A 22,399-nucleotide genomic window follows, 5' to 3' on the forward strand; every position below is an offset into this window, starting at 1 on the left:
GGATCCCCCCTGGGACGAGACTTACCTGGGGTGGATGTTCCAGACAGTGGCGGCTCCAGCGGCGGCTTCGGCAGCTGCTGGTCTTTCGACTAGCTGCTGCGGCCGCCATTTGCAGTCTGGTCTTTGCTGTGATAGGCTACATAAGTCTTTACGTAGCCTATCACGTCTGGGTAAAAAAACAACAACAACGGTGTACGCAAATGGCGGTGGCTACGGCGGCCGCCATTTGCGTTCCTTATTTTTCACCGTTTTAGTCTACGTAAATATTTACGTAGGCTAAAACGGCGAAAAAAAAGGGGGAATGCAAATAGCGCCCACTATGCTATTTGCGTTCCTTTTTTATTCACCGTTTTAGCCTACGTAAATATTTACGTAGACTAAAATGGCAAAAAATAAGGAATGCAAATGGCGGCCACCGTAGCCGCTACCATTTGCATGCACCGTTTTGTTTTGTTTTTACCCAGACGTGATAGGCTACGTAAAGACTTACGCAGCCTATCACTGCTCCCTGGCTGGACGCAAATGGTGGCCACTACAGCGGCTGCCATTTGCGTCCACACCAGCCAGTCCGCGGCCAGAAATCCGGCTGTGGACGGCCCTGGCCTGGCCGGCTGCTCCACGGAGCCGCCGAGGAGCAGAGCCGGCCATTGAAGATTCCGGGGGGGGGAGGACTGGATCACCTCCCCCCGCATCGAGGATTCCGAGGGGAGGGACGGAGCGCCTCCCCCCCCGAACAGAATCCGCGAAAAGGTAAGTGACTTTCGTACATCCCTAGATGGAAGATGTGGTGGGGAAACACAGGAGGGAGTTACAAATGGAAGATGAGAGCATTGTCTGGGCCTCCCCCATAAAATTCTGCAAATGAAGAAGGCCAATTGCGTGATAAAAGCCTCCTCTGGAAACAGCCTTAGAGTCAAGGATCACCAAGTTGGAGGCAATCCCATAAGTACCTCTAGACCGCCCCACCCCCTGCAAATTACAACAATCCCATCCATCCAGGCAACAGATTAGATCAGCTACAGCACACAGAGAGACCTTCCTGGAGATACTTCCCACCTGCCCCCCAACTCTTTAGCTCCTTCAGTATGTCAGAGGTGCTTTAAGGCATTCTCTTTTGGGGATCAACTGGAAAAAGCGCAGAAAGGGGCAGCCAAAATGATGAGGGGAGTGGAGCACCTTCTGTATGAGGAAAGGTGAAGCCCATGAGGGCTTTCTAGTTGAGGAAAAGGGGGTCAGTTGGGAAAGGTGAGAAGCGAGCGAGGTTGACTGAGCCTCTGCCTCAAAGAGCACTTCTCAAGGCCATGGCTCAGCCCAGAGGAGCTCTCCCATCCTGTCTCTCTCTTAGGGTGGCCATTGACAAATTGCCAAACAAGAGGAAATGGTTCCCCCCCAAAGATGACAAAAGAGGGATTTGCATAACTTCTACATATGCTAATTTATATCAAGAGATGCAAATTTAGAAATAATTATTATACCTTAAATAGAAATACCATGGTTTGGGAGATTGTGACCAGCTAAGCTGTGTGCCTACCTGTTCAGCCTGCTGTCCTGGGGCCTATCTTCACAGGTGATTTGCTGTGGATTGGGACTCTTTGGAGGTCCTTTGTGGCACATGATGTCATGGACAGTCCATAGCTATCCCAAAGTTTACTTGTGGGGGAAGCTGCATTTTTGCAGAATATTTTTACTCGTTTTTCTTTAATTGGGCTCGCCTGTGGTTTAGCTGCTATGTGCCCATTCCTTCACTTTGAATTTGGTATGATCAGGGTTTTCCCATGTGTGTCTTTCACCTGGCCATGCCCTCAGTAACTTAGATAACTAAAGTAACTAGCCTGCCTTTGCAACACATCAAAGCACTAGAGCGCTCTTCTGTGCCTTCAGAATCGCCCTACATTTCCTTTTCACCAGTGAGAGTAACTAGCCTCCATGGTGATGCCCTTCTCTGATGCTTGCATTACTTCACTTCTCTGACATCATGTTACTTCGCTTCTCCAATGAGAATAAGAGCTTTATTGCTGTAGTGTTCTAGTGCAGTCTCAGGAACATGGGAGCAGAGAAACCTGTCATTGTGAGCAGGGAGAAGTGCCCGAGGAAGGAGAAAGGGAGGTTGGAAGCTATAACTTCACGACAGTTTGCTGGAATGGGGCAAAATGGGGTGTGTGCGCTCATAGGGAATCTTCGGGAGCTGCACTAGAGAATCAGGGATTTTGACTTCTTCGTGCAAAAGTGCACACATGGGGGAATGGGGGAGGAATAATTCTGTGACAGTTTGCCAGAATGGAATTGTGAATTAGTTACTCTCTGTTCGTAATAATGTCGTAGCAGGAGGCAGCCTGGACAGGGGCAGGAAACAAGCCTCTCTCACTGGTTGAGCAGCCCCTGCCAGTTTGATGATGCTCAGTTCTATTCCCCCCACCCCACCTAGAAGTATGTTCCTTTCAAGCGCTGTGTGACCACTGAAAAGTGGATTTTAAAGCTACATTTGGCTTTTCTTGCTTCGTGTGTCCCTGATGGACCAAAGCCAATTCCATGAAAATCTGGATAATACTCCAATGTGCTTGTCATTCCATTGTCATTCCCCCAAGTGTTAACTGCTGATGGTCAGTAGTTCTTACACTTCTTTTTCTTTAAACTGGAAATTGGATGGAACAGCCCTTCAAATAGAGGATGCCTTTAAATAGAGGAAAGTCCTCCGGCAGCCCTGTAAAAGAGGGCACCTGGCCACCCTTTGATTCACTCTGGCAGATCCCAACTGGAGGCCTTCAGGGGCCAGATGGGTGGGCTGTGGCTGCTGAATTTGGCCCATGGGCCAGAGGTTCCCATCCCTGCCAAAGATGCTTGCCTGGAACCTTATGTTGTGGTTTCTTTGGCACCTGGTGAAGACCTTTTCATTTTCCCAGGGTTTTGTTTTTTAGTCTTTCTGTTTTAAAACCAAGTGGGTGCTTTTTAAGTCCTTGCAATGCTGCTGTTGTCTCCTGTTGGTTTTACCTCGCATTTATTCTGTGGCTCTTTTATTTTGATTGAGATTTTACATTGCTTTATTATATTGATGTATTTTATGGTTTTAACCTTTGCTTTATGAGCCACCCAGAAAGCTTCAGCTATTGGACAGAACAGAAATGCAGCAAACAAACAAATAACCAAACAAACGGTGTGGCCAGGAAATCCTTGCATACAGCCATTTGGTGCAAGGCCTGCGGCCATATGTGAGGATCAGGGCCATATATTTTTAATCGACCAATTAAAATCCTTTTTATAATTCTCTTTTTGCTTTCTTTACCTGCCCTCAAACTTGGTGGATAAAGCAGATTATATGACATAAAAATAAGCAGGAAAAGAATTTAAAGAATGCGCTTTCTGTATATTACTTCATCAATCCCCCCCCCCCAAATATAGGTTAGTGCAGCCTTCCCCAACTTGGTGCCTTCCAGATGTTTAGAACAACAACTCCAAGCATCCTTGACTATTGGGTTTGTTGGCTGATGGGCACTGGAGTCCAAAACATCTGGAGGGCACCAGGCTGCGGAAGACTAATCCAATGTTGTTCATCCTATAACAGGGGGTTGAAGCATTATGACTTGTCTCAGGTCAACCAATAAATTCATGGCTGAGCGAAGATTTGAACTGGGGCCTGGGGGAATGGATGCACATTCATGGGACATGACACTCAGGTTGAAACTGACCTACCTGGTACAATATCGTGGGCAATAGATTTGAACCTGAAAGAAAATGGTTAGCTTTTATGAATTATTGGAACTGACAGAGTACAGCAAGATCTATGCCTTACCATGTACTCTTCACCTAAGAAAGGGAAACATTTTACATTATCTGCAGAGTTTGATCTAGAAATCCTTTTGTATATTGCTCTGTTTCATCATTATTTGCTGATTGCTCAGACTGAACTTTACACTGCATAATTGTTATAAAATTTTTACAAACCACTGGTGTGGATGCCAAGGTATTCTTATAAAGGTAGCTGGTGAGTTTCTGCCTAAATGCATGAGTGGCTGGGTGACCAGCCAGATGGGCGATTAATAAATTTAATAATAAATTTAATAATAAATAAATAAGCTCTGTTTCAGATGTCATCGCCTATGAATTCTACTTCATTATCTGTAGATGTTAATAAAATCTGATTACAAACAGTTCTACCAGTTCTGGTAAATTGATAAATAGGAACATTCTTTTGTGGAAGGTAACGATTTCACAGAAACGATTAAAAGATTTTAGGTTGGATTCAGAGTTAGTCATGCTTTGAGTAGAACCACTGGAACCTATGAGACAAGTGAGTCATGACTCACTTAAGTCACATTGATTTCAATGGGTCTACTCCAAGGATGGTTAGATCTGGATCTAGCCCTTTCAAAATGAACACATTTATTGCACAGGTACAAACTAATCAGAATTGGTGGAGTGTTGTATTGCTGAAATCTGCTATAGAGTAATTGTTTGTTACCAGTAACACACACAAAAAACCTCCAGAAACATAAACATTAAGGGTACAATCCCCTAAAGCCCCACTGATGTCAGTGGGAGAGTTAAGTTCATGCTTCAGTCTCTCACACTGAAATCATTGATTAACATTGGCTTGATTGTGCCCTTCATTCCTTTTCTATTACTAAAGGGTGGCTCACAAACAGAGATATTGGGCTTTTTTACACGGAGCTTTTATCTTGCTATTGAGATTGGTTACTCCTGGAAGTTTGCGGGTCTTTAGATGACGTCGTCAACCTCCAGGGTGTCTCCCACACTAAATGACCTTTATTGTACTTTTTAAAAGATTGGAGATAATGAGCTATCAAATTACAGCACTTGAGTTCCCTTGTGAAAAAAGGAAAACTCTCAATAAGCAGAGCTAGACCACAGCGCCATCTGGCGGCTCTATAATGAAACATATGGCAGACTCCGATATGTGCAATTAGTCACTCTAGCAAGATCAAAGCTGGGCAATTAGTATGATGATCTTTCATGAAAAATATATATTCAGTGAGCTTGCTGCAATTCTCTTCCATGGGCTTCAAATCTGGAAAACTCATTTGCCCATTCTAATCAGTTTGCTTACCCAGTAGGAAGTGCACACATATGCTGCACGCAGGCAAGCTGACCTGAATAGGCAGATGTGGAAGCAAATTGATGGGGACCAGATCAGTGAAGTAGAGGAGCCAGGCCCCCCAGGGACGCACCACGAGCTCCTTTTGATTAGCAGGGATGCTGACGTTGTCTCTCCACACACACATACACACACACACACACACATCCCCCCAAATTCCCTGCTCCCCCTGAGCTTACCTGCAATCCTCACAGTAGCTGGGGGCATAGGGTGTGTGAATTTTCTCAGCAATTTTCTCAGTTGTGAGCTATCCCTGTTGTAATACAAAGTATTTTGGGGTGACCTGGTATTGAGTGGGCAATTTAACCCTAAGAGCATTACAAAAGAATCGCTCCTGATAAAGATGAAAACTGTTGGAATTGCTTTGTTGATATGGATCAATGCAGCTGCCTGTATTTTTGGCCTCTCCTTGGAGGTGAGGCTATGCTGACTGCCATGATAAGCGCCTGCACTTCTGAATGTACTACTACACCACTGGACAGGTTACATATACTCCCTGGTGCCCCTGCTTAGTACAGATGAAATCCAATCCATTCCCATCCATCTTCCACGAATCCACATCCTTGCCTACCTAAATGAAGCCATTGCATGCAGTTTTTTCCTCCTGTAATGATTAGTGCACAACACCTTGCTGCATATGACTAGCTCTGGATTGGAGCCACTGTGTATTAAATTTGTCAGCAATCGAATTTAGGTAGCAGTTTAGCCACAGAAATGAGCCTCATGTGGCGCAGAGTGGTAGGCAGCAGTATTGCAACCGAAACTCTCCCCATGACTTGAGTTCGATCCCAGCGGAAGCCAGGTCTTGGGTAGCCGGCTCAGGTCAACTCAGCCCTCCATCCTTCCGAGGTTGGTAAAATGAGTACCCAGCTTGCTGGGGGAAAGGTAGTCATGACTGGGGAAGGCAATGGCAAACCACCCCACTATAGTCTGCCATGAAAACGCCAGCACAAGCGGCATCCCTCTAGGAGTCAGCCATGACTCGGTGCTTGCCCAGGAGGAACCTTTCCTTTCCTTACCCACAGAAAGTGTTTTTGCAAAATGGTTAGTGCCCGGGGTATGGCGAGCAGCTGGGAGCAGCCTGTCCTTGTTGTGAGCCATGGCGGCTGCCGGAGTCCCCATTGCCACGAACCAACTGCTTGCCCTCTCCTCCTTGCAAGTCCTCATGTCTCCTTCCTTGCAAGGAAGGAGACCACAAGGGCTTCAGAGCTGGCAGGGGCAGGAGTCCCTGTCATGGCACGACAAGCACTCGTCATTCTCTCCTCTGTGCAAGGAGGAAGAGAGGCTGAGCAGTTTGTGCACAGTGATGGGGACTCTGTTGGGTGCTGTTTTGCCCAAAATGGCGGCGGCTCACAACAAGGGTGGTCGGCCCCACAGCCTTGCTTGCTGAGCTACCAAGAAGCTCAGGTGGTGCTGTGAGGAGGGGGTGGGCAGGCGGCAGCTCGACAGACAGCCAATGAAGCCAGGCGCGGGTGAGTCCGTCCATCCCTAAGCTAGTGTGGTGCAGTGGTTAGAGTTTTGGAGTGGGACTTGGAAGATCTAGATTCGAGTCTTGGCTCAGCCATGAAGCTTGCTGGGTGACTTTGGGCCAGTCACTGACTCTCAGCCTAAGCTACCTCATTGGGTTGTTGTGAGGATATAAATGGAGAGAAAAAGGACTATGTAAGCCACCTTGGTTTCCTCGCAAGAGGAAAAAAGAATGTGATATATAAATGTAATAATACATTATAAAATAACAAACGTGGTGTTGTTTTCAAAGGTGGACAGCCTATAGGAGAAGCCTTCTGATGGCTGCCTCTGTGTTTGACTTGATAAAGTGCATGTTTGTCATGAAAACTGCAAAGCCAGGTGGAAGCTGGACTCACACTACAAATGAAGAACCTGTTACAACTTCTCTCTCAATATTGGGAGGCATTGTTCAATGGCAGAACACTCCGGTTCAGTCCCTGGCATCCCAGGTAGGGATGGCGAAGACTCCTGCCTGAAACCCTGGAGAGCTGCTGCCAGTCAGTGTCAACAACACTGAGCCAGATGGACAAAGGGTCTGACACAGTATAAGGCAGCTTCGTATGTTATGCCTGTTTTCACCCTGTAGCTATAATCCTAATCGCCAATCTTGCTGCTTGGAAGGCTTCTGAGATTCCTGTGCTCTGCCAGGCTAGTGAGGGCGCTTTGGAAGGGGAGGGAAGGAGGCTGGAGGAGGCTCAGGATTATTTGTATCTTGGCCTCTCTGGTCTCCTCCCTTCCCTGCCCACCTGAACGCCCCTTTTCCCCTCTCCAAGGTCGAGTTTCTGACCTCAGAGAGGCAGCCAGTGCCAGCTGCGGGCAGAGTGGGTGGGTCTAGGGTTGGATCTCCGACTCCCCTTCTGAGGTTGGAGCACTGTCTCTGACCCCGGAGGGGAGTATCTGAACTCTCCCACAATCCCTGGGATGCTTGCCCAGGAACCATAGGATTGCTCTCTCTATCACTAAAATATAGCCTCTATATTTAATATAGCACTTAAATTTTATAGCCTCTGTTGCAATCAGTGACACTTCCATTCAAATAAATGTGCTTAAGATTAGGCTGTATGGTTAAATGGTTGTGAACTGACCATAGCCAGTTTTATCTACTGAATCACACTGACTCTCTAAAGTACAGTGCCTCTCTTAAGTATTCACCCCCCTTTGACTTTTCCACACTAGGTTGTGTTACAACCTGGAATTAAAATGGATTTAACTGGCATTTTTACCATTTGACTTGCACAACAAACTTAACACTTTGAAGGTGCAAAATGTTTTTTACTGCTAAACAAAGTTAAAGAAAAACAAACTGACATTTGTTGGTTGCATATGTATTCACCCCCGAGTCAATACTTGGGAGAAGCACTTTTGGCAGCAATTACAGCTGTGAGTCTTTTGGGGTAAGTCTCTACCAGCTTTGCACATCTGGATCCTGCAATTTTTGCCCATTCTTCTTGGCAAAATTGCTCAAGCTCTGTCAGGTTGGATGGGGACCACTGGTGAATAGTAATTTTCAAGTCTTGCCACAGATTCTCAATTGGATTGAGGTCTGGGCTTTGACTGGGTCTAAGACATGGAGGATTTGTTTTTAAACCACTCCAGTGTAACTTTGGCTATGTGTTTAGGGTCACTGTCCTGCTGGAAGGTGAACCTCCACCCCAGTCCCAGGTCCCTTGCAGATTTTTCACTAGAATTGCCCTGTATTTAGCTCCATCCATCTTGCCCTCAATCCTGACCAGTTTCCCAGTCCCTGCCAATGAAAAGCATCCCCACAACATGCTGCTGCCACCACCATGCTTCACTGTGGGGATGGTGTTCTCAGGGCGATGAGCACTGTTGGCTTTGCACTACACATTTTGCAATAAGGTCAAATAGTTCAGTTTTGGTCTCATCAGACCAGAGAACTTTTTTCCACATGTTTGCTGTGTCTCCCACATGACTTTTGGCAAAACCCAAATGGCATTTAATATGCCCCCCCCCCCAGCAATGGCTTTCTTCTTGCCACTCTTCCATAATGTCCAGCTTTGTGGAGCATCTGGGTGATAGTTGTCCCATGGACAAGTTTCTCCCATCTCAGCTGTGGATCTCTCCAGCTCCTTCAGAGCTACCATTGGCTCTTGGTTGCTTCTCTAACTAATGACCTCCTTACCCGGTCACTGAGTTTTGGTAGCTGGCCTTCTCTAGGAAGAGTCACAGTTGTGCCATATTCTTCCCAATTTTGTAATAATGGATTTAACGGTGCTCTGGGGGATGTTCATAGTTTGGGATTTTTTTTATAACCCATCCCTCATTGGTGCTTCTCTAGAACTTTATCCCAGGCTTGTTTTGATAGCTCCTTAGTCTTCATGAGGCTGTTTAGATATGCTCTCCAACAAACTCTGGGGCCTTCTAGAAACAGGTGTATTTAATCTGAGATCATGTGACACTTGAATTGCTCAGAGGTGGACTCCATTCAACTAATTATGCAACTTCTGAAGGCATTTGGTTGCACCAGAGCTTATTTGGGGGTGTCACAGAAAGGGGGTGAATACTTATGCAATCCAGACTTTTCCATTTTTTATTTGTACAACATGTAGATTTTTTCCCCACTTAGACATTATGGACTATTTTGTGTAGATCATTGACAAGAAATCCTAATTAAATCCATTTTAATTCCAGGTTGTAACACAACAAAATGTGGAAAAGTCAAAGCAGGGTGAATGCAAGGCACTGTAGGTTTCATTACAGACTGTGCCAATTGTTTAGAAAAGATCCAGATATAAGACATCCAGTGTCCCAATCCTAAACGATATCAGTGTAATTTAACGAGAATAATACACAATCAGCTTCTGTGTAAGTATCATATGCTAAACTTTGAACTGTGAATGCAAAAGAGCATTATGCATGCGCTTTCATCTGGCTTGACAAAATCCCTAAAATGTGCTAGTTCATATTCAGTGGTATATCTGAAAAAGTGACAAACTCATTTCAGACATTCATGAAATCCATCTGAGAATGTAAGCCAACATCCACCAAATCTGGAAATGATCACAGTGATCAGTGTTGATGGAGACAGTTCTGTGTAACAGCTGGATTTTATAGTTTCAAAAATGGGGGATCAACCATTATTTGTTTGTTTTTCCATCCCAGCCATCCTATGGGCAGTCCCAGGTGCAACCTGAAGCCATCACATCACAAGGGGGGAATCGTCAATGAAATGCATTGAGAATCGCTTTCAGCTTTTCTCTGCTTTTCCTGAACTCGGCTTTGATCTGTCAGCAGCACACTACACTGAAAAGAGGGGAACCATTCCCGTCCCAAACCAAGGGCTTTCACAGGTCACACTGCACTCTAATCCACGTTTCTTTGGGGTGGGGTGGGGTGGGGTGGGGTGGGTGGAGGCAACCACATATGAGAGGCTTGGTCCCCACCCCTTTCTTTCTTCTGGTCAGAGACAGGAAATATATTGTAAGGGATATCAGGTATCCAGAGAAAAGGCGCAGAGCCTTTTGTCTGGAAGTTTCCCTACATCCCACCCCAAGTCTGCTTGCCAGTCTTTCTCTACAGAAACAAGACTCCCATATCGCTAAAGTGTTAAACCCTTAAAGCAGATCATTTTTAACATACATATTCCAATGCTGGAGGAGAGTCTTTGTAAAAGCCCTCCCCCTTTCTGTGCATGTTTACTGGGAAGTAAGAAATAAGGTCACTCCCCAGCAGTAAATCTTTAACACACCCCAATGCATACGGAGCTACAGTATACTGCTAAAGTGTTAAAGGGTTAAAATGCTAAAGCTCTTTAGCTCCTTAAATGCTTTAGCGCTTTAACCCTTTAGCAATGTACCGTGGGTCTGTATGCACTGAGGTGTGTTAATGATTCACTGCAGGACAGTAAGGTTTACTTCTTACTTCCCAGTAAACATGTACAGAAGGGGGGGGGGAATATGTTAAAGATTAAAAGCAGGCAAGCTATGGTGAATGAGTGTCCCCACTACTGCAGTATTGTGAGGGGTCGCTGCTGCGCTCCCAGGGATTTTCTCAATGGGAAAAGCTACTTAGATTGGGGAAACAAGACGGAATGGGGCATCCCACCCCCTTGATTATGTCACTGCCAAGTCACAGAGGCATGTCCAGGATTTAATGCGGGGGGCATGGCATACTGTGGCAAAACTGCATGGGAGCCAATTTTAGGAAAAAGATGCAGTAAAAGGACTTTCAGAAACTGCACCTTTTCAAGAGGGAAGCAACGGCTTTGCTGTGGATTGGCGACAATGTCATATGTCACGAATGACATCAAAGTGCTCCCCCTTCACAGTAAATCATCCATGAAGATTGGCCCCTGGTGGAGCTTAATTTGAATGTCTACAACCTCCTCCCATATTTCATCTTAAGGCTCTGACCATGCAGCCTTTCTTTTTCCTCCTCTCCCTCCCCCACAACCTTTTCATAACATCTTGCCTGATAAAGAGCTCTGTGAATCTGAAAAGCTTGCACATTTTTGTGACCTCTGGGTTTGCCTAATAAAGGCAATACCCTGATTTGGATTTAATAATGAATGTATTCCATATGCATCTATGCCCATGCACATATATTATACTCAGACTTCAATCTTGTATACCCATTTACCTAGGAATCAGCCCCATTGAACTCAATGAGACTTACTTCTAAGTAGATATCTATAGGATTGCACTGTGAGTGCCTGAAATGCTATGGGTTGCACTCTTAGAGTAGACCAATTGAAATGAATGGGAGTTAAGTTAGACTATGAGTAGGCATCCTTTTAGACTATGGGTAGGCAATTTAAGAAACTGTCATGGGCACCACCACAAAATGGCTATTATGGGAGACATGGCTTGCCACAAAGTACAAGTAACTTGCCCAAAAGACTGAGTGCAAAGCAGAGGTGGGCTGTGAGCCCCAACACACAAAATAACTCCTTTGAACCCACGGTTTTCAGTGCCAAAAGAAACCTATTTCACAGAAGGTAAACTCTTTTTCTCCCCACCTTCCTCTGCCAGCAAACACATCCCCCCACCCCACATCTCTTTTTCTCACTCTAAATCACCATACATACACTCAGCCTCACACTGGCTCATTGCATTAGGACTTTCTTTTCTTTCTTTCTTTCTTTCTTTCTTTCTTTCTTTCTTTCTCTCTCTCTCTCTCTCTCTCTCTCACACACACACACACACACACACACAGCGCTACCTTAGTGGCCACCAAGCAAGGTGTCTGGATGCACAATTGTGCCCATGGGTGCCATGTTGCCTACTGCTGAATTAGACATTGACTACAACCCAAAGACTGACAAAATTTGTTGTTGTTGTTGTTGTTCAGTCGTGTTCGACTCTTCGTGACCCCATGGACCATAGCACGCCAGGCCTTCCTGTCCTGCGCTCTCTCCCGGGGTGTGCTCAAGTTCATATTCATTGCATCGGTGATGCTATCTAGCCATCTCATCCTCTGTCGATTTATGTCCCCAAACTTAAAGATTCACAAGTGCATGTTGACAGCCAGCTGGATGTATATAAACTTTCACCAGATTTTGGATATTTACTGTAATACAATGTCTGTCCACACCATTTGAGTTGCTTAAGACTCCCTGTTCTCTTGTATTTAACCACAAATTAGACATCACTTTTGGCTGACTCTGTGCTGAAAATTATGTTGAAACAGCTGAACAAGCTGGCAAAGCAAACCTGTTTCATAATGCAGGAGAAACAGTGAAACCCTGAAAACGGTTCGACATGATTTCATCTCTGAAACTGTGACAGACTTCATATTTCAGCCTAATACTTCAAGTTACACAGGAAACTTACCTTCATTTCTATAGTAACTTACCCTCAAATATTTGGTCAGATACTATCAGCTTATATTAAACAGTAAAATTACTCAGCAGTGGAAACGTCCCTGCATATGAAATTGTCTTTCTGCATTTCAGTTGTTCAGATATTCAATGAGATTAAGATAAGTTTCATTTTCTGCATGACAGTGACAAATACAGGAACCATCACAGCAGGTGAAATAACAACAATAATATAAAAGGATATTGTGAAATTTCCTGAAGTGTCTGCTTTCTTTATTTACAGAAATATTAGGTCAAGTGATTTGTTTGCTAGTGAAATGACTTGACTGAGGCTGACTTTTTCCTGTGGGAATCTGCAGCCAAACCTCCTCTTACTTTCTGAAGGAAGACCTTTGGGTGCAACCAGTTTTGACCAGGTACATTCAGTGCCCATCTATTTACAGCTGTCCAGATGTAATGGCACTTTTAACCCAAGCTTCCCCCCCACACACACACACACCTGCATCCACCCATTCATAATGCAAGCAATTGAAAACTTGGGACCTGCTTAGGATATTTATGGTGCAATCCTATGCATCTTTAGACAGGAAAAGAAGTCCTACAACTCCCAGCATTCCCCAGCCAACATGGCTAGTTGATGAATGCTGGGAGTTGTAGGACTTTCTCCTGTCTAAACATGCATAGGATTGTGTCCTTAATCTCCCCAATCACAGCCTGGGAAGGTGGTGTGGTATAGCATGGTTTGATAGTAAAACACATTGCTTTTCAGGTCACAGGCTCACTTGCTGGAACTCCCTGTTAAAACCATCTCAGGTCACAAGATTGGGAAGGATCTCTGCTTGAGACCCTAGAGAGGGGTTCCCACCAGTAGCGTAGTGGAAGGGGAATGCGGGACTTTTTTTGTGGGCTGTGATGTCATCTGCTGGAGCGCCAAGGTAATTACTAGCTTGTCTTTACTCTGGCAAGTGGATGGGAGGATAATGAGACTTCCAGGTTTTACTATTGGTTGTAAACCAATTGGTTGTAAACTAGGGGAGGAATGGGGAATGTGTGGTCCTCCAGTTGTTGTTGGACTGCAACTCCTGGGATCCATTGGTTATGCTGGCTAGGGCTGATAGGAGTTGTAGTCCAATGATATCTGGAAGGGTATACATTCCCCATCCCTGGCATAGAGGAAGTCAGAGGATGAGGAAAATAATTAAGCAGCAGCTGGATACTTCTTTCCTTTTCTTTGATGGGTTTCCTACTTCACTCTGGTAGCTTAAATAGCAATGCTTCTTGAGAAGATGGTTTGCATTTCTAACCAGAAGCTAAAGGTTGCATTTCAGCTGGCTGAAGGTCTTGTGAAAGCTCAAGTTGTTTTTCAAGTTGAACCGATGCAGGCAGAAGCATGCACCACTGCATTCAATGGAGCTCACTCCAAGATCACTATGCAATGACTGCAGTCATGCTGAGCTTAATAAACAGAGTATTGTGCCATGTACTGCTGCTCTTTGGTGCTTGTGTACACATATTGAATGGCATCACACAACATGTTAGCCCACACTCAGTGGCTGAGTGTGGTTCGTTGTTGAACCATGGGTTGTTGTTCAGACAACCCACAGTTCAATAACTATGCATGATTCAACAACAAACCACAGTTCAGCGACAACCTACACTCCACCACTGAGTGAGTGTGGGTTAGCATGTTGTGTGAACCCAGTCACTGTCATGATGAGCGCCCAAACTTCAAAATGGACCACTTCACCACTGGCTGCCACTGCAATGCTAGATGGGACAATGTTCTTAGGCAGCTCCTTAGAGCAGCATTAATAAAGTGAAAAGGGGACTTGCTTTGCTCCCTTCTCACCCTCAGCAACATCTTGGTAGTGTGAATGAATCCTTCTTGCCACATTCAACAGTATTTAGAGTGAAGATAACATTGGTGCTTCTCTAAGATGATTGAGATCAGGGGTTTGCAGTCTTCAGGCCTCGAGGATCTACTTTGTTTTACAGTCGAACCCCAAGATCCACCAACCAGAGCCTTGTGCAAAAGACATACACTTAGGGTGCAATCCCATGCATGTTTAGACAGAAAAAGTCCTACAAGTCCAGCATGCCCCAGCCAGCATGGCTGGCTGGATGTGGAGTTGTAGGATTCCCCCCGTCCCCACTGTCTAAAAACATACATAGGATTGTGTCCTTAGAATTCAAGAATCTTGATCCCAGGAATTTGTTCTGAATACCAAAACTGAATGGAGCTCACAGTCCTTCCACCTAAAATCCCACCTCTTCTAACCCCAAGCTTTAGTCATTTCAGCTGTATAATTCGTGTGGGTTTGTCGTTTTATTGCCACTACGGTTAAACAAATGGGAGTCAGAAATCCTGCAAATCACCCAGAGATCTACGAGTAGATCTCTATCTACCTTCACCTGATTTAGAGGCCTTTCCCCTTCTCCACTGGCCAGTGCCACACAACAGCAGAGTTAGGACAGAGAGGAAGGAAAATGGATTTGCTTTGGTTTCTTTTTGGGGGTGGGTGGGTACTAAAGGTCAGCAGTTCTCAGACTGGAGATTAGTAGTAACCTGCCTGTCTCTGCCCATCTAGAATGCAGTCTACACAGTAGCAATGAGATGGAGGTGTCCCTCGTCCTTTGAGAGGTCCCAAGCTTGGTAGTCCTTCTCTTTCCTTCAGCCTACTTCTTGTGGAACAGTGGTGCTTCTGCCACCACCATTTGCTGTAACGATCAGCAGCCCTGTTAAGGCCTTTGCTGCATTCAAACAAAAACCAACAACATGACGGAAAATGTCCTTTAGATAGCAAAAAGAAAAGCTGGGTATTTCAAACCCCGATTTTAAAGTGAATTGGGCTTGTACTAAAGAAAGACTTTGAGAATGAGGCTACAAATCAGGAGTGGCGAACTTGTTTCAGCACAAGGGCTGGATTCTAATTTGGGAAGGGTCTCTGGGTCTGGATTCTAGCCATGGGTTTAGCTAAAGGCATAGGGGTGGGGCCAAGGACAAAGTAGGTGGGCTCAAAGGAGAGTGGGTGGGGCCAGGTATAATTCAGTTGAACATTTCCGCAACCAAACATACAAGCCACAGCTCAATTCTAGGCACACCTTCTCAGGCGTAAGCCCCAGCGCAACAGAACAAAGAAAATAAAATCGATTTGGAAGTCGGGCAATGAACTATTTTTGGCTGGTGCTTTTTATCTCTGTTTTTCTCAGCTGTGTGCAGCATGAGCTACAGCAGCCCTTTTGTTGTGGTCGTTGGAAGAATGCCTCCTTATCAGTGGGTGGCAGATTATTGAAGGATGACATTGTTATTTTGCCTGCTGGGCTGGACGTAATCCCAGCTGCCCACTTTGGTTATATAGAGAATGGATGAGGAACTTTTGGTCCATGGGCTGAATTTGGCTGTGTGTGTGAAGGACGTTTGAATGGGGTCCAGCCAAACACTTCAGGGGGCTGCATGCCAGTATTGAAAGTGACCACACCCACTGTTGGCATGCAGCTCCCAACATGCTTACCTGGCTGAATTTGGCCTTTGGGGCAAAAAAGATTCCCCACCCTGATATAGAGAGAAGTGGAATCACTATAGGGTTTCCTGGATATGCTTTATACACAAAATCCACATCCCTTTGTGGAACCTATTTTCCCTCTACTATCACAAGTGCAGCTGTGCATTGAATTACACATGGAATGGCTACAGGGTTTCAACTTGGATGTGAAAACTATAGGTTCAAATTTTAGTGGCGAAGCTCAGTGTATGTACAATTAGTTACCTTTTAGCCTAAATTAGATGAAATGGCCCAATGTGTGCTCCTTTGACCTCTTTGCGGGGTAGGGGGTGGGGAAGAGTGAGATAAAAACATGATAAATTAGTAGCTAATACTGGAGCAAAGGTTGCAATTGTACCTATGTCCTTGGTGGAAATTGAGCTTTCTTGCTTATGATGGATCTAATCCTCCCCCCACCCCGATAAATTCTTGTAATTTGGGTGTTACTGTCAGCTTGCAGATGACATCTTTCACATGGCTTCAAAGACACTTGCTTCCTTGTCCCTGTCTCAATGAATGTTCACCCTGTTAAGGCTATTTGTGGGGCAAAATGACTAACTCAGGCCTTAGTTATTTACAGTGCAATCCTATACATGTCTGCTTAGAAACAAGCTCCACTGAGTTCAGTGAGAATTACTTACGGGTAGGCAGGTGTGCTATAGGTGTAGGTTAGCCCCATTGAACCCAATGGAACTTATTTCTGAGTAGACATATTTAGGATTGCACTGTAACCTAACAAACCCCTGGAACGTGGAGGGATCAATGAAGCCACTTCCTTCCTTATAAGCTCTAATGAAGTGCCTCTACAAATAACCTCTTAATAAATGTAGAAAACATATAGGTAAAATATTCATAGAATATTTTTGAATGCAAGTGAAAAGCACTGATTTAGGCTCTTTTAGTTTTTATTGCATTGTTTTAAGTTGTTTATTCCTGACTCTTAATAGTGATTTATTGTTCTTGCTGCTTTTATTGATGTTTTTGGATACTACAAATATTTTAATAGAAATATGGCTTAATTTTTAAAAAAATCAATGAATTAATAAAAGGTTCAGAAAAAAAATTCTGTACAGTGCTCCCCTCTGAAGCTGTGGCCACACACAGCAGCCCAGTTCACATGACTGCGGTTGGGGAAATAAGACATGGTGATTGATTTCCCCCACTGTGTGCGCTAGTCATGTGCTGGGGGAGATTAGCATAATTACTATCAGCAGCACAACTTATGTTGTGTAAACCCAGTCAAGGTGGCTTGTTGCTGTGGTTAACAAGCTACCTCAGAACCCTACAACAGCCCATGGGTTCTGGGTGGCTTGTTAACCATGGCAGCAAGCCACCTTGCCATGTTCTCACGACACAACAAGCTGTGCTGCTGACGGTAATTATGTGGTTAACAAGCTTCGGTGGCTTAATATAATATAAAGCTATCTTGCAAACGAAGGGGTATCTCCACAACAATGGAAGGAGAACGCAATGGTGGCTTACCTGGATTTTTCAAGGAACTGGCTTTGGCCCATGGAAGGCTAGATGAATGAGTGCACCGCACCATTCTTAGTCCCTTCACAGGAACATACTTCCAGGTGGGGTAGGGGGATTGGAGTGAACATCATCAGAATGGCAGGGGCTGATCAACCAATGTGAGAGGCTTCCCCCATCCTTCCTTACAGCTGACAAAGCTGCGAAGGATCAAAGGTTCACATTAACTACTCCAAAGCAAACATTAAAGAAACACAGGTGCAGCCTTTTTTCTCCTCTGAAACTCCAGATGCTACAAACAGTCGAAGCTTCACATTAATTACTCCCTTACAGCTGAGAAGGCAGCTTCAACAAAGCGCTTCACAGCCTTTAGGAGAGTTAACCCTCGGAATACTTTAAGCACCATGGCTCCAACCACCCCCCTTTCTAATCCCCTTTCTCCTTTCTGCTGAAGCTCCTGATGCTGCAAAGAATCGAAGCTGCAAATTAATTACTTCCAAAAAGCAAGGAAGAAACATCAAAGACATGCAGTTTCCAACATTAAGGCTCCTAAATGTGTTATTTTGATGCATAGGAGTCTTGGTAACTTCTAGAGTGCGCATTTTGGGAACAAGCCTCATTGACCACAGTTGGAGTTATTCTGAATAGACACACATATGTTTGTGGTGGGAAAGACAGGGACGGGAAACAAGCCCCCTTTCTAACCCAATGCAGTGCAGGGTCGAAGGTCCGAATTAGTTACTTCAATAAACCAAACAATGGAGAATTGCAGCTTCGAGATAACGCTTTAGGGAATTAAGTGTTTTAAAACGTGCTATTTCAATTGAGGGGGATCTCCGTAAATTCTGAAGTGTGCATTTGGGGGACAAGCCTAACTGACCACAATGGGAGTTACTTCTGAGTAGACACTAATTGGTTAGTGCTGGGAAACACAGGGACAGAAAACACCCCTTGACCGGGGTCATGGTGAAAGGCACACCCCTGGGCAGGGCTAGCATACCTATATTGTGGAGAACCTGATTTAAGGAAAAGAATTGGACTTAAAGTAGTCTTAGGAAATCCGTTTTTTCCGTGAAAAGCTCCAGGATGGCTACGGGATGGCCATGACATCATGTGCCCTGAATGACCTAGAAACAGAGATAGTTCACAGCAAATCGACTGTGGAGACATCCCCCAGGTCACATGATCCCTTCCAGGACACCAAGGAGCAAAGTCCTCTCTTCTTGTCCAAATAAGTTCTGCACCTGTGCTTTGCTACTGTGATTACTATGAGTCGGCTTACGCACTAAGTAGCACAGGAATCATTTGGGAGTAAGTGCTCCAACCAGTTGTATCAAGCAGCATATTGGAGGACTTAGCAGTTCAGCCTTGCACATCCTGGTTCCCTCCCGATGGCTTGGACTTCCACTCCCATTCTCTCCCCCCGCCCCCGTCAGCATGGCCATCTGGACGGAACCAGGTTGGGCAAGGCTGCAGTAGATGATCTACTGCCAAGGAAGGTTCCAGACTGTCATTTGACATCATAGGCTATAAGCAGTTGCCTGCAAATAGCAATCTTTTTGATATAATTAATTTCATTCCTAAACATTGGGGAAGGTTTCACTAGAGATATCCCATAGTTTATTTTCTGAGTTGGAAATACAAATCGTGGCAGCTTATAATGTTTGCCTCAAACACAGGGTGAGGAATACAGCTCCAAAAGTGATTATCTGGCTCAGATTTTAATCCAAGCTGGAGAAGAGGTCAAGTCCTCCCTCTCACTTATTGTCCTTGTTGATCCAGTGATGGTTGCAAGTCTCCATTTCTCCCCCCTCAAGCACCAGACACACCGGGAAGTGTAGTTTTCCCAACACCACTGACATCCACTGCCAGAGAAGGCTACAGAAAAAGAGACTATCCACCATTCCATTGCAGCCAGTACACAAAGGCGGGTAAGCAGGTGTGTGGGAGAGGAAGCTGAAATCCAATTTGGCTCAGAAGAAACTAAGCTTTGTTTCTGAGGTTTGGAGAATATAGTTCAGTTTGCCAAACCCAATTCCCAGCTTGACTGTGGGTAACTTTGCCACCCCCATCAGTAACTGGAACCTGCTTGTGACTTGTTGGAAAATGACATTTTGTCAGCAACACTATACCTGTTGGTCCTGGACTTCCTTCATCACTGTTCTGTCAGAATATTAAAAATGAGAGAAGAATAAAGGACAGTGAAGAGGAAAGGTCTGTTCTGCGTGGCGAGCAATTTCAGATGCTTCAAACCAAAAAGTTAGGTTTATAAATTATAGCACTGGTTTTAAAATGATAGGATTCCATAAGCTCTATTTGGGTTTTAATTTGATTCATAGCATTTAAAGCACAGTGCAGTAACATCTTCATAGAATCATAGAATAGTAGGGTTGGAAGGGGCCTACAAGGTCATCGAGTCCAACCCCCTGCCCAATGCAGGAATCCAAGTCAAAGCATCCCTGAGAGATGGCTGTCCAGCATCGCCTTGAACGCCTCCAGTGTGGGAGAGCCCACCACCTCCCTAGGTAATGGGTTCCATTGTTGTATTGGTCTAACAGTAGGGATGTATGAAAGTCACTTACCTTTTCGCAGCTTGTCTTCGCGGTGGGGGGGAGGCGCTTTGCTTTCCCCCCCGAAGTTCAGGCGAAGGGGGGGAGGCTTCCCGCCTCGCCCGGCCGAAATTCAGGCCGGGGGGGAGGCTTCCCGCCTCACCTGGCCAAAATTCAGGCCGGGGAGAAGCGCCCCGTCTCCCCGGCCGTGAAACAAAAAGTGAAAAAAAAGAAAAGAAAAAAAAAAGACCCCTTGATAGGCTACGTTACAATTTACGTAGGCTATCACGGCTAGATTTCCAAAGTCAGCCATGATAGGCTACGTAAATCGTCACGTAGCCTATCACGGGTGACTTTGAAAAAAAAAGCACGTACGCAAATGGCGGCACCCATGGGCCGCCATTTGCGTACGTGCTTTTTTTTTTCCCCTCAAAGTCACCCATGATAGGCTACATGACGATTTACATAGCCTATCACAGCTGATTTTGGAAATCTAGCCGTGATAGGCTACGTAAATCGTTACATAGCCTATGCATGGGTGTTTTTTTTTTTTTACTTTAGTTTTGTTTGTTTTTTTGCAATGGCAGCGGTGGTGGCAACCAGTCGGGAGACCGGCCGCCGCCCCCGCCTGTGATGAACCGCTGCCGAACCGCTGCCGGGACCCGCCGCCGGGAGGGACATTCGCCAAAGGTAAGTCCCGTCCCTGGGGGGGGGCGGGGGGTGGAGAATTTCACTGCCAATTTCGGGGGGCCGAATGCGTTGGCGCTCGGCCCCCCAAAGATTTGGGGAGAAATTCTCCGCCATCCCTATCTAACAGGACGTTTTTCCTGATGTTCAGCCGGAATTTGGCTTCCTGCAACTTGAGTCCATTATTCCGTGTCCTGCACTCTGGGATGATCAAGAAGAGATCCTGGCCTTCTTCTCTGTGACAACCTTTCAAGTACTTGAAGAGTGCTATCATATCCCCTCAGTCTTCTCTTCTCAAGGCTAAACATGCCCAGTTCTTTCAGTCTCTCTTCATAGGGCTTTGTTTCCAGTCCCCTGACCATCTTTGTTGCCCTCCTCTGAACCCTCTCCAGCTTGTCTGCATCCTTCTTAAAGGGTGGTGCCCAGAACTGGACACAGTACTCCAGTGGTGAGTAGAGGGGAACTAGTACTTCCAGGGATTTGGAAGCTATGCTTCTATTAATGCAGCCCAAAATAGCATTGGCCTTTTTTGCAGCCACATCACATTGTTGGCTCATATTCAGCTTGCGATCAACAACAATTCCAAGATCTTTCTCGCTTGTTGAGCCACGTATTCCCCATCTTGTAACTGTGCATTTGGTTTCTTTTTCCTAGGTGCAGAACTTGGCATGTATCCCTATTAAATGTCATTCTGTTGTTTTCTGCCCAGCGCTCCACTCTATCCAGATCACTTTGAGTTTTGTTTCTGTCTTCCAAAGTATTAGCTGTCCTGCCCATTTTGGTGTCATCTGCAAATCTGACCAGCATTCCCTGCACCTCCTCCTCCAAGTCATTAACAAACATGTTGAAGAGCACTGGGCCCAGGACTGAGCCCTGCGGTACCCCACTCGTTACCTCTCCCCAGTTTGAGAAGGTCCCATTGATAAGCGCTCTTTGAGTCCGATTCTGTAGCCAACTGTGGATCCACCGGATCGTTGTTTCATCTAGCCCACTTTGAGCTAGTTTGCTCATCAGGATATCATGGGGCACTTTATTGAAAGCTTTGCTGAAGTCGAGGTATATGATGTCTACAGTCTACAAGGTCTACAAGGGAGGTTACTTGATCAAAAAATGAGATCAGATTTGTCTGGCAGGACTTGTTTTTGACAAATCCATGTTGGCTTCGAGTAATCATGGCATTGTTTTCAAGGTGCTTACAAATGGATTGCTTTATCATCTGCTCCAGAATTTTCCCTGGGATTGATGTCAGACTGACTGGTCTGTAGTTCCCAGGTTCCTCCTTTTTACCCTTTTTGAAGATAGGGACAACATTAGCCCTCCTCCAGTCATCTGGCACTTCACCCATCCTCCATGATTTCTCAAAGAGAATAGACAGCGGTTCTGAGAGTTCTTCTGCCAGTTCCTTTATTACTCTAGGATTCAGTTCATCTGGCCCTGGAGATTTGAACTCATTCGAAGTAATGAGGTGTTCCTTGACCATATGCCTATCGATCTCAAGCTGCAATCCTGCCCCTTCAGCCTGTACTTCGCCTTTGCCAGGGAGGTCATAGACCCTCTTTTGGGAGAAGACTGAGCCAAAGTAGGAATTGAGCACCTCTGCCTTTTCTTTGTCATCTGTTATCGTTTTGCCATCCTTATTTAATAGCTGAACCACCATTTCTTTCCTCTGCCTTTTACTATGCACGTAGTTGAAGAAAGCCTTTTTGTTGTTTTTAGCATCCCTTGCTAACCTCAGCTCATTCTCAGCTTT

At 45.3% G+C, this 22,399-nt stretch overlaps 1 long non-coding RNA gene across 2 annotated transcripts in view; it reads right to left on the minus strand.

The window, feature by feature from the left end:
* LOC146347321 (uncharacterized) overlaps window positions 1-20,305 on the minus strand; it is a 39,708-nt gene extending 19,403 nt beyond the window's left edge. For both annotated transcript variants that reach the window (XR_014790258.1, XR_014790257.1), the window contains exon 1: window positions 26-20,305. This is a non-coding gene — a long non-coding RNA (uncharacterized LOC146347321). The remainder of the gene's footprint in view (window positions 1-25) is intronic.
* Between the last annotated feature and the right edge of the window lie 2,094 nt (window positions 20,306-22,399).

This window comes from Heloderma suspectum, chromosome 4 (genome assembly GCF_057233095.1).
Source record: "Heloderma suspectum isolate Gila_16-S chromosome 4, 16-S_ref, whole genome shotgun sequence".
Taxonomy (NCBI): Eukaryota; Metazoa; Chordata; class Lepidosauria; order Squamata; family Helodermatidae; genus Heloderma; species Heloderma suspectum.